This window comes from Castor canadensis, chromosome 13 (assembly GCF_047511655.1).
Source record: "Castor canadensis chromosome 13, mCasCan1.hap1v2, whole genome shotgun sequence".
Classification (NCBI taxonomy): domain Eukaryota; kingdom Metazoa; phylum Chordata; class Mammalia; order Rodentia; family Castoridae; genus Castor; species Castor canadensis.
Window position 1 is genome coordinate 10,792,239 of NC_133398.1, and position 13,526 is coordinate 10,805,764.

A 13,526-nucleotide genomic window follows, 5' to 3' on the forward strand; every position below is an offset into this window, starting at 1 on the left:
GTTCCAGGAGTATTATGATGTTTTGATCACTAAGTCATTTACTATTTCACAAGATGTAAGCAAAAATATAGTGATTATTTCACTATAAAACAAACACAACTTGACATAGAAAACCATTTTCCCATTCACTAAGATATACAGCAGGTCTTATTTCTGTTTAGAACATTTCCCCCAGAGGACAGATGGCCCCTTGGAAGAGAGTATAACTTCTCAGTGCCACGTGCTGGAATCCTCTTCCTCTGTAGTTAGTACCTGGCAGTTTGGAGCAACGCTAAGTAAGGCTGCCACATACCCTTTCTAAATCCCAGCAGTAGCTTGTTGAAGTGTTAAACCTCCATTGTCCAGGCTTCCAGCTCTGAGGCAGACCTGTGTTCTCTCTGACAAAGTACTGACAGGAATGTGAAGAAGGCTGTCACTTGCCTAGGGGTAGGGGATTCCACTCACAGACCAAAGTTCTCCTTAGGGTTTCCCTTGTATCTAGAACCAATCTCTGTCCTGTGTGGGCTGTATCATTCACGCCATACTCTACCAGGTGATTTTACATTGTCATGTCCTTCATGCTCCTTCTGCTGTGGAGAGCTGTTCTCACTTTACCAGTCTGGCAAACTTGTACCAGTCTCTCATGATGCATTACTGTTCAAAGCCTAATTGGATACACCAGCACAACTTCTATACCCTGTCTTACTGCTATCATTTTACCTCTAACACTTTGTTGTACTTAATTATGTGTGGAACTATTTCTCTGTACTAACTACTTCACAGGACAGAGAGAGATTCTCGTCTCCTCTCCCCTTCCAATCCCAAATACATAGCCTGATACCAAACACAAAGCAATCACCAATGAATTCCAGTTGAATAAATGAACACTGTAGTTTCTCTGTCTTTTAATCAAAGCACACATTTTATGAGAACTCTAGATGACAAACTAGTGGACCAGCCTGGAAACCTTGGGTCAGTGCCCAAAGCTTAGTAATCAGTCACCTACGTCCCTGGTCCTCATGAAAGAGAGACCAGTTAGTACACTTTAAGTAAAACCACATGTTCTATGAGAATAGAAAATATAGTGTGGCAATACTACCTTACCAGAAAGCCACTGTGGTAGTCAGAGTTTTTCATTGTAAATACCTGAGAGAAACAACTTAAAGAAGGAAAGATTTGGCAGTGCTGGTGTTTGAACTCAGGGCCTTACCCTTGTTAGGCAGGCATTCTTACCAGCTCTCACTCCGCCAGCCCAAAGATGGAAAGATTTAATTTAGCTCATGGTTTCAGAGGTTTGGCTATCATGACAGGGAGGGCATAGCAGAGCAGAGGAGCTTACATAAAGGCAGCCAGGAAGCTGAGAGAGAATGCCTGCATTGGTAGGAGCTTTCTCCATTTTCTTTTATTCAATGTGAGCTCCCAGCCTATTGGAGACATACATTATTGAGCACATTCTCATATGCTTTTGTAACTCTTTTCATGTGTTGTAAACAATGTTCAGAGTAAGTCCTGGAGCCCGTTTTGTGTTCATCACTAAGGTCACAAATTGTGAAGCTTAAACAATGAGCATTTGTCCACATATTACATTCACATGATTTTACTAATGTCACCATCAGAACCAAAAGTTCTGATTCCCTGAGGCACCGGATCAATACTTTCATAAAACAAGCACTCCTCCTCCCCTTCCAAGACTGCTTAAACATTTATTTGGTAAAATTAATGGTTCCTAGAAATAAAAAGCTAAGAAGTTGAGTCCAAGTGTTTTATAGCATATGATAAATGTGCAATATTTTATGGTGGGTGGCTTTTCTTTTTCTTTTTTTTCTTCCTAGTGTCAAATTAGGTTGCCGGTCGTGGTGGCACACGCCAGTAATCAACAAGGCAGGAGGATCACAAGTTCAGGGCCAGCCTGGACTTTAAAAAAAAAAAATTAGTATTTGAGTCCAAGTGTTTAGCGTATGTGATTCTAAAAAAGCATGTGGGGATGAGACTACAGGGACTGAGAAAGAATTAATTTCTACATATTCAAAAGGAATGTAGAATTTTTACAGGACAATGTGACAGTCAATTTCTTTTTTTCTTTTTTGTAGTGAGGGAGACCTTGAAGTTTATTAACGAAAAGCCATGGTAGGCCATGTGGAAGGGGGAGGCTAGAAGCAGAGAGAGTCAATCAATATTTTTTACTTTTGCCAAATACTTTTTAATGGGTAATGTTTGTTATTATTATTATTTTTTTTTTTTACAAATACACTGGCTAATCATACAATGCTACCTGCATTGGATGCAATCCTGGACCACATGTCTATACACTCCTTTGCAACTGGTCCTGGATTGCAGAACCTTTCATCTCAACTTTATTGTTTACTATGACCTCTGTTATCATCAAAATAAAGAAACATGCCAATATGACTTTTGTTGTCAAATTACCACTGCTGGATGTACCTTCTTTCTTAGCTCTAGTTTGCTTTTCTTAACTGTGACCATCATCATGTCACCTACACCAGCATCAGGAAGTCTGTTCAGTCCTCTCTTGATTCCCTTCATGGAGATGATGGGCAGATTTTTGGCTCTGGTGTTATCTGCATAGTTGATCATAGCTCCTACCAGAAGACCCAGGGAAATGCAGAATTTCACCCCAGAGGATCTACCACGTCCTGATCTACCTACCACGTCCTCTTAGACTACCAGAAAGGGCTTACTCAATTTCTTAATGTATCATTTTAATATAAGATAGGTTAAAATAATGGTATGGCAGCACTTTATCTAGTGTCAGGCAAAGGTACTAATTATGGCATATTGTCACGTCTTCCTCATTCTGCCTCTTGGTCAAATAAACTTAACTTTTCACTACTATCCAACTTTTCACTATTACAAACACTGTAAATGCTATATTCTAAAAGAACTCTGACATGAAAGTATGGAAGAAGACAATAAAATTTTTGTCAGAAAGACATGCCATATAAAATACTCAGTTTGTTGGTTTCTTCAATAAATACTTCTTACATGAGGGATGGAGGAGTGGCTCAAGCGATAGAGTACCTGCTTTCCAAGTGTGAAATCCTAAGTTCAAACCCCAGTACTATATTTATATTTCTTACATGAAAATAAAAAAAACTTAGGGAACTGTGGTTGTTGTTTTCTTCTGTGAAAGGCTAGCCCAGGGGATCCAGAGAATGGAGCTAGATCTAGTTGGTAGAAAAGTGAAAGAAAGGGTGAAAAATGTCAAGTCAGAATAAATAAGAACTTAATTATAAAAGCTCTTCTGCAGTGGTAAGGTAGTAAGTGCCTCATTTAGGAAAGTATGCTAGCATTCATTCCTTATGCTGGAATAGATGACTTTCTGATATCCGTTTAAGCACTGAGGAACTGCAATTCTATGCATGCAGGAGAAATTCCAGGCTACACAGCACCCTTCAGATAAAGAGCACAGGGCTTCCTGTTTTGTTCATTTATTGTTTTCAGGTTAATCACTTGATGGGTTGGGGACTCATAATTTTTCCTTCAAAGACTGGATCATATGAGACTTTTTTTCTATTGTTCCTGATAGGATATCACATGTTGGCACCTATTTTTCAATGTGAACGTTTCAGATTAATGTAACCTTGAACCACGAAGTATTCAGAAAAATTACAAAGGCCAGTAGATTTCTTATGTATGTAGTCAACCTTTCTCATGCCAAAACCACAGATAACCTTCAGACCTCACTTTGATGCTTTCTGATGCCCATTTCTTAGGCACAGATACTTAGAATCCTTCATGGTTTATACCACCCAGGATTTTGGGAAATCCTGGTACCCTGGAGAAAGAAGATCGTCATTCTTGTTATGTCACAATGCTCTTCCTACACTTTCCTATATCTCTAGTTTGGCTGTCTTGCTCTTAGGAATTCTAGAAAATTGACTTTGCCTGGTTTGCTTATGGAAGTGCTTCACTGGAAAGTACTTCAGATAAATTTCCAATATTTCTTCCATTGCATGTGTATATACCACAGATCTGCACCAAGCTTATACCTACTGTGGAGCAGAAAAGGGCAAGGAACCCAGTTCCTTAATGATTTCCAGTTCCTTCATGTTTTTATCCAGTATGACCTTGGGTAAGTCACTTCTCTGAGCTTCATTTTCCTTGCTTGCAAATGAGCGTTCCTTCATCAACCAAACATTTTGGAAAAAGTAGTCTCTAGCAGTTGTTTCTGCCTGTTTCTTGACTCCTTGCTATGTAGCTCTTTACCTCCATCTTCTGAAGTTGTCTTCAGATGATTCCCAATGATGATCAGTGAAAAGATCAGTAACAGTGCTATGTCTAGCCATTACTGGAGCCTAAGGCAAAAGAAAAAAATCTGACAATACTGGTTTTTTTTTTTTTTTTTTTAAAGCCCTGTACTGGGAATTGAACTCAGGGCCACATGTATGCTAGGCAAATGTTCTACCTCTGAGCTACATTCCCAGCCCTCTGGTCTTTGTTTAAATTTTTATTTTATTCTTGCATTAATTTTGACTTTTAAAAATACTGCATTAAAAGATTGCTTAGGCATTTTGACACTTGCTTAAATTTCACATAGAAGCCCTGAAAGAAGTTTCAACAGGTCATCTATGCCAATGGAAGGGGGAATGCTAGCATTCTTTTAAAAAGTAAATAAGGTACTCACTACTCATCACTACAAAGTAGCTTTGACTACTACTAAGTGCTTATTCTGAATTGAAATCTTTCACATTGTAACTTTCTACTGACTACATGTAGCTCCATTCCCATTCCACCTATGGCCTCATCCCAGTTTCTCTGCACTGTTAACTGCCTCTTATTTTGTACACCTCTTTGTTTCTGTGACTTCCCTGGCATTGTGCTGTTCATGATTTCCTTCCCTCATAGGGTGTACCACTTCTGTCTCTGTGCTCTTCTTGACCTCAAAATATAGGTAGGCTTTCTTTAAAGTCTGTCATACTCAAATTATTTTGATTGTAAAGTAAGAAAAATTCTCATCAAACTTAAAAATTCTCATCAAACTTAAGTAACTCAAGACCTGAGTGGAAGCTACTGAGGGGGTGGGGAATGGACATACTGTGGGGAAAATGCATAGACATACAGAAATACTGAATAGTTGGGATTCAGGAGGTAGGGCAAGCTTCAATAATTACAAACTATTCTTGGTCACTCTGAAGCCATGTGTTAGAGAACTTCTGCTTCACTTCTTTCCTTGCCCTCATCACCATGTAGACAAATGTGGTTTTTGAGAAACGAGCCATCTCACTGGTCACATTCACATTTCCAGTCTCATCAGAAGCCAGTACTAACCATGTATCTCCAGTACAAAACCTTGAGAACAGAGAATTTCACTAGATTAGCTTGAGCAAGAATCTTTTTTCCAGTCCAAGTAGCAGTGGCCATTCTCTGTCCCTAGTCAGCTTGTCTACAGTATAAACCAAGTGCCTCACAGACAGGGCAATAGCTATTCTCCAAAAAAAAAAAAGTGGTATGAGCTGAGCAGACAGCCCAAAAGGTATAGATGCTGCTCTCTTGCTATGGACTCCTCTGATAATCTTATCTGTACTACAGTCTCCCTAAAACAACTTCCCACGTCAATTTAACTCCACAACCACTATTCCAGTATTGATAGTGGTCCTCCTGTTGGCCTTATACCACACTTGTAAAATACACTTACATAATATAACCAGCAAGCCTTTGCTTGTGCTGTTCCGTCTGGCTGACTTCCCTTTGATACAGTCTATGCTGTGACTCTGTTCAGATGATACCTTTTTTAGATCAGCAGAGCTACATTCCCTCTACCTCTCCATTACCTTCAGACTCACCCACTCCTCCATACCCACCACACCTTCTCTTCCTACTTTAGTATTGACTGTATTGAAATGATGGGATTGCTCTCCGACTCTTCCCTGCTGTGAGATACATGAAGAGTGTAGGGGGACCTGCCAATTTTGAATAAATGTCAAATTGATTTAAGCAAGAAGTGATAATTGCTGAATAGTGAATTAGTGTCTACTTTGTACTTTCAACTTCAAAAATAGTTGTTTAGACTTACAGTGCATGAGCCCAAGCTATCTATTCGGGGTTTTGTTTTGTTTTGTTTTTGGCAGTACTGGGGTTTGAACTCAGTTCTCCCACTTGGTAGACAGGCACTCTACCACTTAAGCCACTCTGCCAGCCCCTAAGCTATCTATTAATGAAATGTCTATATATAGTTGTTTTTGTGGTGGTTGTCATTGAGGCTGGAGTTTGAACTCAGGGCTTAGCCCTTAAGAAGCTGGCGCTCTACAACTTAGCTACACCTCCAAATCCAGTATATATACTTTTTTCAGAGAAAATTTTGTATTTTTTCCCTCCCATGCAACCAACTTTTTAAAAAAATAAGTGAAACAAAGAATCCTTAAAAATTCCCAGTGGCAGTCCAAGTAGGACAAAACACAAATTTGCAAGTTTTTTTCCTCCAGCTGGATAGTCTAAGCTTATAATCAGTATGACAACTATTTTCATCACAAATAGGAACTATAATCCTAATTCAAAGAACCCTGCATGTAGGAAATAGTTAGGGACTAGTGGCTTTATTCTGACTTTTTTTTTCTTGCCCCCACCTTCATCTGGGATTCAAGCAAAGAGGTAGCCTTTTCCTTGAATTCACTTCAGCTAAATGAAATTTTGGGAGTCCTTTCCAAAGACCTAAGCAGTGAATGGCATCAATAACTTTTTATTTTGTCTTTTTCCCATTTTTTATTCAGTGATCAGTAGAAATAACTCCCAAACATTTAGTTCATACCAATCATATTTATGGAATAAGTATGCTAATAAAAGTATGCTAATTTAGTACGTTTATAAATGTGTAATGATCAAATCCAGTGTAGTTAGCATTTCCATCTCCTTAAGACACTTATCATTCCTTTGTGTTGGGAACCTTTAAACTCCTTTCCTCTAGTTCTTTAAATTGTTATAAACTATAGTCACTCTCATGAGCTGTGGAACACTAATACTTATTCTTCTATCAGTGCACATCACTGTCATGGATTGCTCACTTGTTCTTATTCAACTGATGTCATTTTTAAAATGTTCTCTGAAGAATTCTATACGTGACCTCTGGAAATGGATTTTTATAGTAGTTATGTGCAAGAGAGTAGGAGTGGTATGCAAGTGGAATAAAAATTCTAAGAGTTTTACTTATTTCTGTTTAAATTCTGTGTTTGCTAATGGAATTTCGAGAGTACCTGTTCTCAATTTCAATTCTGTCACACCACGTAAAGCCTTCATTTCAGATGGTAGTAACCTATGAAACTGAATGAATGGGAAACTGATCAGGGAGGTAGAATCAGTAATCTTGGTGAAACAGATCCTTTTATTTAAAATACCCTTTAACCAGGCAAATTCCAGATTGCCTTAGTTGTCAGTATAATTTTGGTTAATTGAGCATCTGTACTCTCTGTTTCCTAAATCTGGCCTTCATCATAGTCTAAATAACAGGTTTTGATAAAAATCAGTTTCCAAAATGTAATTTGTGTAACCTGAGCTCTTGGAATGGGTAAAATGCCCTTCTTGGAGTGGGAGAGGTATCTTGTAACAAGGCTGAGTGGAGGAATGAGAGTAACAGATCTTTTAATGACCAGTTTTAGCCGGTATTGAACCAAATTAAGGTAAAAGTGATTTGGTTGCTAATGTAGGGTATGTAGTGCTTGCTTACAGGATAGTATGAATATATCTAGTTGGTTCCTTTCCACAGATTTTTTGTGACTCTTGTTGTTTCTTTGTCTCTTAAAAAAAAAAAAGTCCTAAGGTTCAGTCTTGCCATGCCTACCACACCTCCCACCCTTCTCTTTCCTCCCTATTACAGGAGGCAGTGTTGCATAATGGGAAGTGTGTCTTTAGAAAAGTGATGAGGTTGAAACTCACCTTCATTACTGACTTGCTTTGTGAAGTTGGGCAAATCACTCTTCTGATCCTGGGCAAGTCACTTTTTAAAAAAACACCGGTGACTCAGGCCTGTAATCCTAACCATCAGGAGGATCATGGTTCAAGGCCAGCATGGGCAAATAGGTCACAAGACCCTGTCTCAAGAATACTCAACATAAAAGAGGGCTGGCGGAATGGCTCAAGTGGTAGAGCACCTGCTTTGCAAGTGCAGAATCCTGAGTTCAAATCCCTTATACCACGCCCCCCCCAAAAAAAATGATAAAAAGAATTGCTAGACAATGGTGTCTCATGCCTGTAATCCTTGCTACTTGGAAGGCTGAAATTGGGAGGGTCATGGTTTGAGGCCATCCCAGTCAAATAGTTTGTGAGACCCTATCTCCAAAATAATGAGAACAAAATGGACTGGAGATGTGGTTCAAGTGGTAGAGTGCCTACTTTGTAAGCACAAAGCCCTGAGTTCAAGCCACAGTCCCACTTCCCCCACAAAATTAAATAAATAAGGTACAACAGAAAAATTGAAATATTTAACTTGCTTTACTTTGAATGCACATTCCTCTTTTTAAGTGTGCCTGAATTACATGTAATTCTTCTCTTAAAAGCCTGTGTTTTTATATCTTCTTTAAATGCATATGAATCTCTCATAGTTTAATGAAGAAAAAGCATCTGCTTGAATCTTTTTCTGCTTCCTACAAAAGTTTGTTTCTCTAACATTCTTTAAATGGATCATGATCTATTTTATTTCTTTACCGGTCACCTCTTTTTTTTTTTCCTCCCCTTTTCCCCTAGTTCTTGGGGATAGACTAAACCTAGGGCATATGCATGCTAGGCAAGCAGTCTTCCACTGAGCTAAGTCCATCCTGTAAGATTTTTTTTGAGATAGTGTCTTCTATTTAGCCCAGGCTGGCTTTAAACTTGAAGTCCTCCTGCCTCCACTTCCTGAGTGCTGGGATTATAGGCATTGAGCACTATGCCTGGCCCAGTCACCTATTTTTAACTCAGTGTGATTGATTGATTGATTGATTGGTTTTTGTCCTAACCACTAAAAGGGTTCACTTAGTGATCTTGGAGCCTTTCCTTATTCCTCACACCCTTTGATCTGCTGCATTTTATAATGTTGTTTCTTTATGAAGCCCTTTTATTCTTATCTTTCTGTTAATTATGGGTTTATCATCTGCCTTTTTCTTCTGTGGAGGCCATTTCATCTCACTTGACTTCTTTCACTCCCCTCACCTTCCTTCCCCTCTCTGACTCAGTTTTATCCTGTGGGTTCTCCTCACATCTCTCTCCTCTTAGGATTTTGCTGTATTGCACTAGCTTCAGCTCTTTCACATTTTGATGGCTTCCATATCCTTCATTCTGGCCCCGACTTTTGTCCTCTAAATAACTGCCTTTAGAACATGTGTGTGGCTTGACATTGTCTGCTCTTAAACTAAGACCATTGATTTTGCTCCTTACTCAATTTTTGTTTCCCTCTTTTCTAGAGTGATGTCACATTTCTCACAGCCACATTAGGGTTCCTCCTTGATACTTGTCCTCCACCAGTCATTCATCTAGCCCTCTCTAGCTTCCCTAAGCTGTCTTTTCACTTGCACTTACCCTTCTTCAATATTTCCTTACCTGGATGCTCATGCCACCCATCTTTTCCCTCTCTTTTGTACACTGGCTTTCATTTTGAGATTAATATTCCCAAAACACTACTTTGATTCAGATAGATTTCTATTAAAAAATCTAGTAGCTTCTCTCAGTAGAAGAATATCTATTTCACTCAGTTCCAAAGTAGTTTTCAAAGCTATCTCCCACCACTTCTCCGTAAGAGCTCTCTCCTTCTGAAGGCCTTCACACCATTACCTCAAACACACCTTCCATTTCTTTTCAGTCCTTTTGCCATTGTGGAAGTCATTTCCTTTTCTGGAGTGCCCTGCTATCTTTTGTTTTTAACTTTTTTGTATATTGTAAAATATTAATCCTTACATAGAGAAAAGTATATAAAATTACATCTTAATGAATTATTGTAAAGAAAGCACCGCCTGGGTCAAGGCATAGAACAGTGTCAGGGTCCAGAAACTTTTCTCCAACCCTACTCTCTACACTATATATCCCTTTTTAGAGCTTACTACAGACAGAAATTTGCAGTATATGTTCTTTAGGCTTTTTTTTTTTTTTGTATTTTTTTTTTTTTACTTGTTTTTGTTTTGTTTCTTTTTGAGACAGGGTCTTGATATGTAACCCAGGTTGGCCTAGGCCTCTTCTACCTCAGCCTCTGAGTGCTGGGATTATAGATGTGTACCACCATGCCTGGTTTATATGTTTTTTTCTGTCTGACTTCTTTGACCCAACGTTGTTTGTACAACTCATCTATGTTGTTACAGTAGAGATGTTAGAATTAACAGTGAGACTTAGATGAGTTCTTTTCTCATGATTATAAAGCTAGGAGGAGGTAGAGCAGAAATCTGAATCCAGTATTTTGTTTTGTTTTGGTTCGTTTATTTTGGTTTGGTTTAGTTTGGTTTGACTTTTGAGAGAGGTTCCACTATGTAGCCCATGCTGGTCTTGAACTTTTGATCTTCCTGCCTTCTGAATGCTGAAATTACAGGTGTGCATCACCACACCCAGTTCCCTGTCAAAACACCAGGTCAGTGAATTTCAAACTTTTTACATCTCTGTATTTGGTCCATTGTGATCTAGCATTCTACTGCACACATACACACAAATGTGCATACTTGTCAATATTTTACCCTTGCTGTATGGGATACACTGATATTTTCTCTTTCATGTTTTCAAAATGTCAGTCATGATGCTATGAGTTATGACTTGTAATTTAGAAAACACTAAGTCACACCATTTTTTTAACTTATTGTTCATTTATTCAAGAATGTACATCTCTGTCTCAAGCATGGCACCAGATATTACTATTAATGTCTTTAATTATCTATGAAGTAACTTTGGTTAGGTATAACTGAAAGACTCTCCTACTTTTCTGAATAAGAAAGAACCTAAATTTTGTAAAATTCTAGTTTTTAAATCTCTGTTTTTATTTGCTTTTTGTTCCTGCTGAGTAATAAGGAGATGGAAACATCCACTTACTTAAGTGGACACATGTCAGTGGTGCTTTGAAAGATGTTGTTAGGGCTCTGTACCTGGCTGTGGTTATTAGTAACCTCTCAGATCACTTCATCAGTAACTTCTCCATCATTTTCATTGTTTCCTTTGAATTTGACATTTCTGACGCTGAAAATTAATGTGTCCACAGAAACTCTAACTCAGCTCTGGATCTGTTCTTATCTATCTCATCAGGAGCTTGAAGTTTGAAGAAATGGCATTTAACATGATAGTTCTTGTTACCTACAGTAGAATAATTTCTGATTTAAAAAATTCTTAATATTGCTCCTAAGGTTTGGGAAGACCACACCAAAAACCAAGTGTGTTAGGTTTTTTCTTTATGCTCATGTTTAGTTACATTTACCATGGGTAACCAGCAATATTTAGAACATTTTGTGGAGTAAGTTTAGGCAGACCATGACTCTTAAATATAGAGGGATAGGATAATATCTTAAATTATATAGTATTTTATCTGTGTGGTTTTTTGTTTGTTTGTTTTGTGGTACCAGAGTTTGGACTGAGGCCCTCACACTTGCTAGCCAGCTCTATGGGTATTTCTATATAATTCTTGATAGTTTTGCTGAAGCTTAGTGAAATATACTGACTTTCTTAGAAAGGAGTGAGGTTCCTCTTGGAAAAAACCCAAGTTGAAGAAGGATTTCCAGCAACAAATTTAGAGTGTGAGATCACTAGCTTTCTCTCGCCACTAGCCTGAGTACTTCTCTTCTGTGCTAGTTTAATTTTTTAAAGTTTTTTAGGTTAAAAAAAAGAAGACTATCAACAATATTATGTAGCACTTACACTTTCCAAAGCTCTTTCATTCTAATACAAACTACAAGAAAGCTTGAGTCCTGTGTCATTTATATGTAATTTTATTGATTTTCACAACAGTTCTTTGAGAAAGATAATAATATCTATTTTAGTCCTGCTCAGTGGCTCACACCTGTAATCCCAGCTACTTGGGAGGTAGAGATTGGAAGGATTGTGGTTCAAGGCATACCCAAGCACAAATAAGCTGGGCATGATGGTGCATGTCAGTTGTCCTAGCTACAGGGGAGGATATAGGTGCGAGGAGTATGGTCTGAGGACGAAGACCCTACCTGAAAAAGCAAAGGGGGCTGGGGGCCCCACTCAACTTGTAGCGCACACAAGGCCCTGAGTTTACACCCCCAATACCACCCAAAAAAAAATCCATTTTATAGACTAGAAACTGAGGTACTTCTAGAGAGGTTAAGAGCTTTCACAAAGACACGGCTAGCAAGTGACAGCCTGGGTTTGAACCCAAGAATCCTGATTTTTTTTAATCTAGTCACTCTTTTTGTTTGCCTATGCCCCAGAGATTTGTACAGTCTAGTTACCCTTCCTCTTTCCTCAAATCTGACACGTACCTTGCTGTGCACTCTCAGAGCAACTCCCTTTAGATCTATTCGCCTAATCCCAATCTTCTTAATTAAGTTTAGGTAGGTAGGCACTCTTACCTCTTGAGCCACTCCACCTTCTTAATTAAGTTTAAAGTTTAATAGTTGAAAATTTCTTAGTCAGGCACCGATGGCTCACACGGATAATCCTAGGTACTTGGGAGTCTGGAGGATCTCAGTTCGAAGCTAGCAAAAGAAAAAATTCCTTAAAAACTCTTGATTTCTGCCTTGCTATCTTTTCCTGGGGACAAAAGCAAGAAATGAAGATTTTGATTTTTTTTTTCCCCCATCATTAAACCCTCAGCTCTTCATCAGTTCTAATATGAACTTTGGCCTCAACTTTGAAGTGCTTATTTGACCAGTTTTCTTCCCATCATATTTTAGGTAGTACAGATTAATGCAGTAATTAATAGATTAAGAGCACTGAATTTAAAATGGTTGTCAAATTTCCTCTGTGGTAGTTCCACTCGCCAGAGAATGCCATAGATCCCATTACCCCGGGATTCCATTGAACCACATAACAAAGATTTTCATGGCATTTTATGTACAGCATTGACCTGCACCTGTCCTAATTCCTCATTAAGAGACAGAACTAAACAGCTGTTTCCAGAATACTACTGACTAAATTAGATTAGAGAAGGGGCTTCAACTGCTTCTGAATATCAGATTCCACTTAATATTATTTTAATGATGGAAGTGAAATCAAAGAAGGAAGTAGAAGAAATAGCTTAACATACTAGGTGACAAGACCCAGATCCCCCAAAGATTTCAGTAGACCAGAATGACGTACATAATTTGTTATATAAAGATAAAATTAATCAATGGCAAATGTAAATCCCTGTCTTTTGGTTCATCATTCAACTTTTCAAGAATAAAATAGGAAAGACATGGATTAATGTGTTAAATACTTCAGATTTTAGATACCTATGAACCAGATAGGAATTAAGGTGGAGGCTTGGTTGAAGTATAACAGTCTTAGAATTGGAAAATTTCAAATTCTAATTTTATCTCCACTCCTTACTGGCTAAATAATAAACATTAAATTTCTCTGTCTCTTTGAGCTTCCGTTTTCTCATTATAGGTTCGTTAATAATAAAATATGTGCTTTTTGATGGCGGTAGT

At 38.2% G+C, this 13,526-nt stretch overlaps 1 protein-coding gene and 1 pseudogene across 3 annotated transcripts in view; one reads left to right on the forward strand and one right to left on the reverse strand.

Moving 5' to 3' along the window:
* Positions 1 to 13,526, forward strand: part of Nr6a1 (nuclear receptor subfamily 6 group A member 1) — a 209,277-nt gene that overhangs the window by 146,182 nt on the left and 49,569 nt on the right. The window lies entirely within an intron of this gene.
* On the reverse strand, positions 2,075 to 3,796 carry LOC109688259 (large ribosomal subunit protein uL14 pseudogene; annotated as a pseudogene).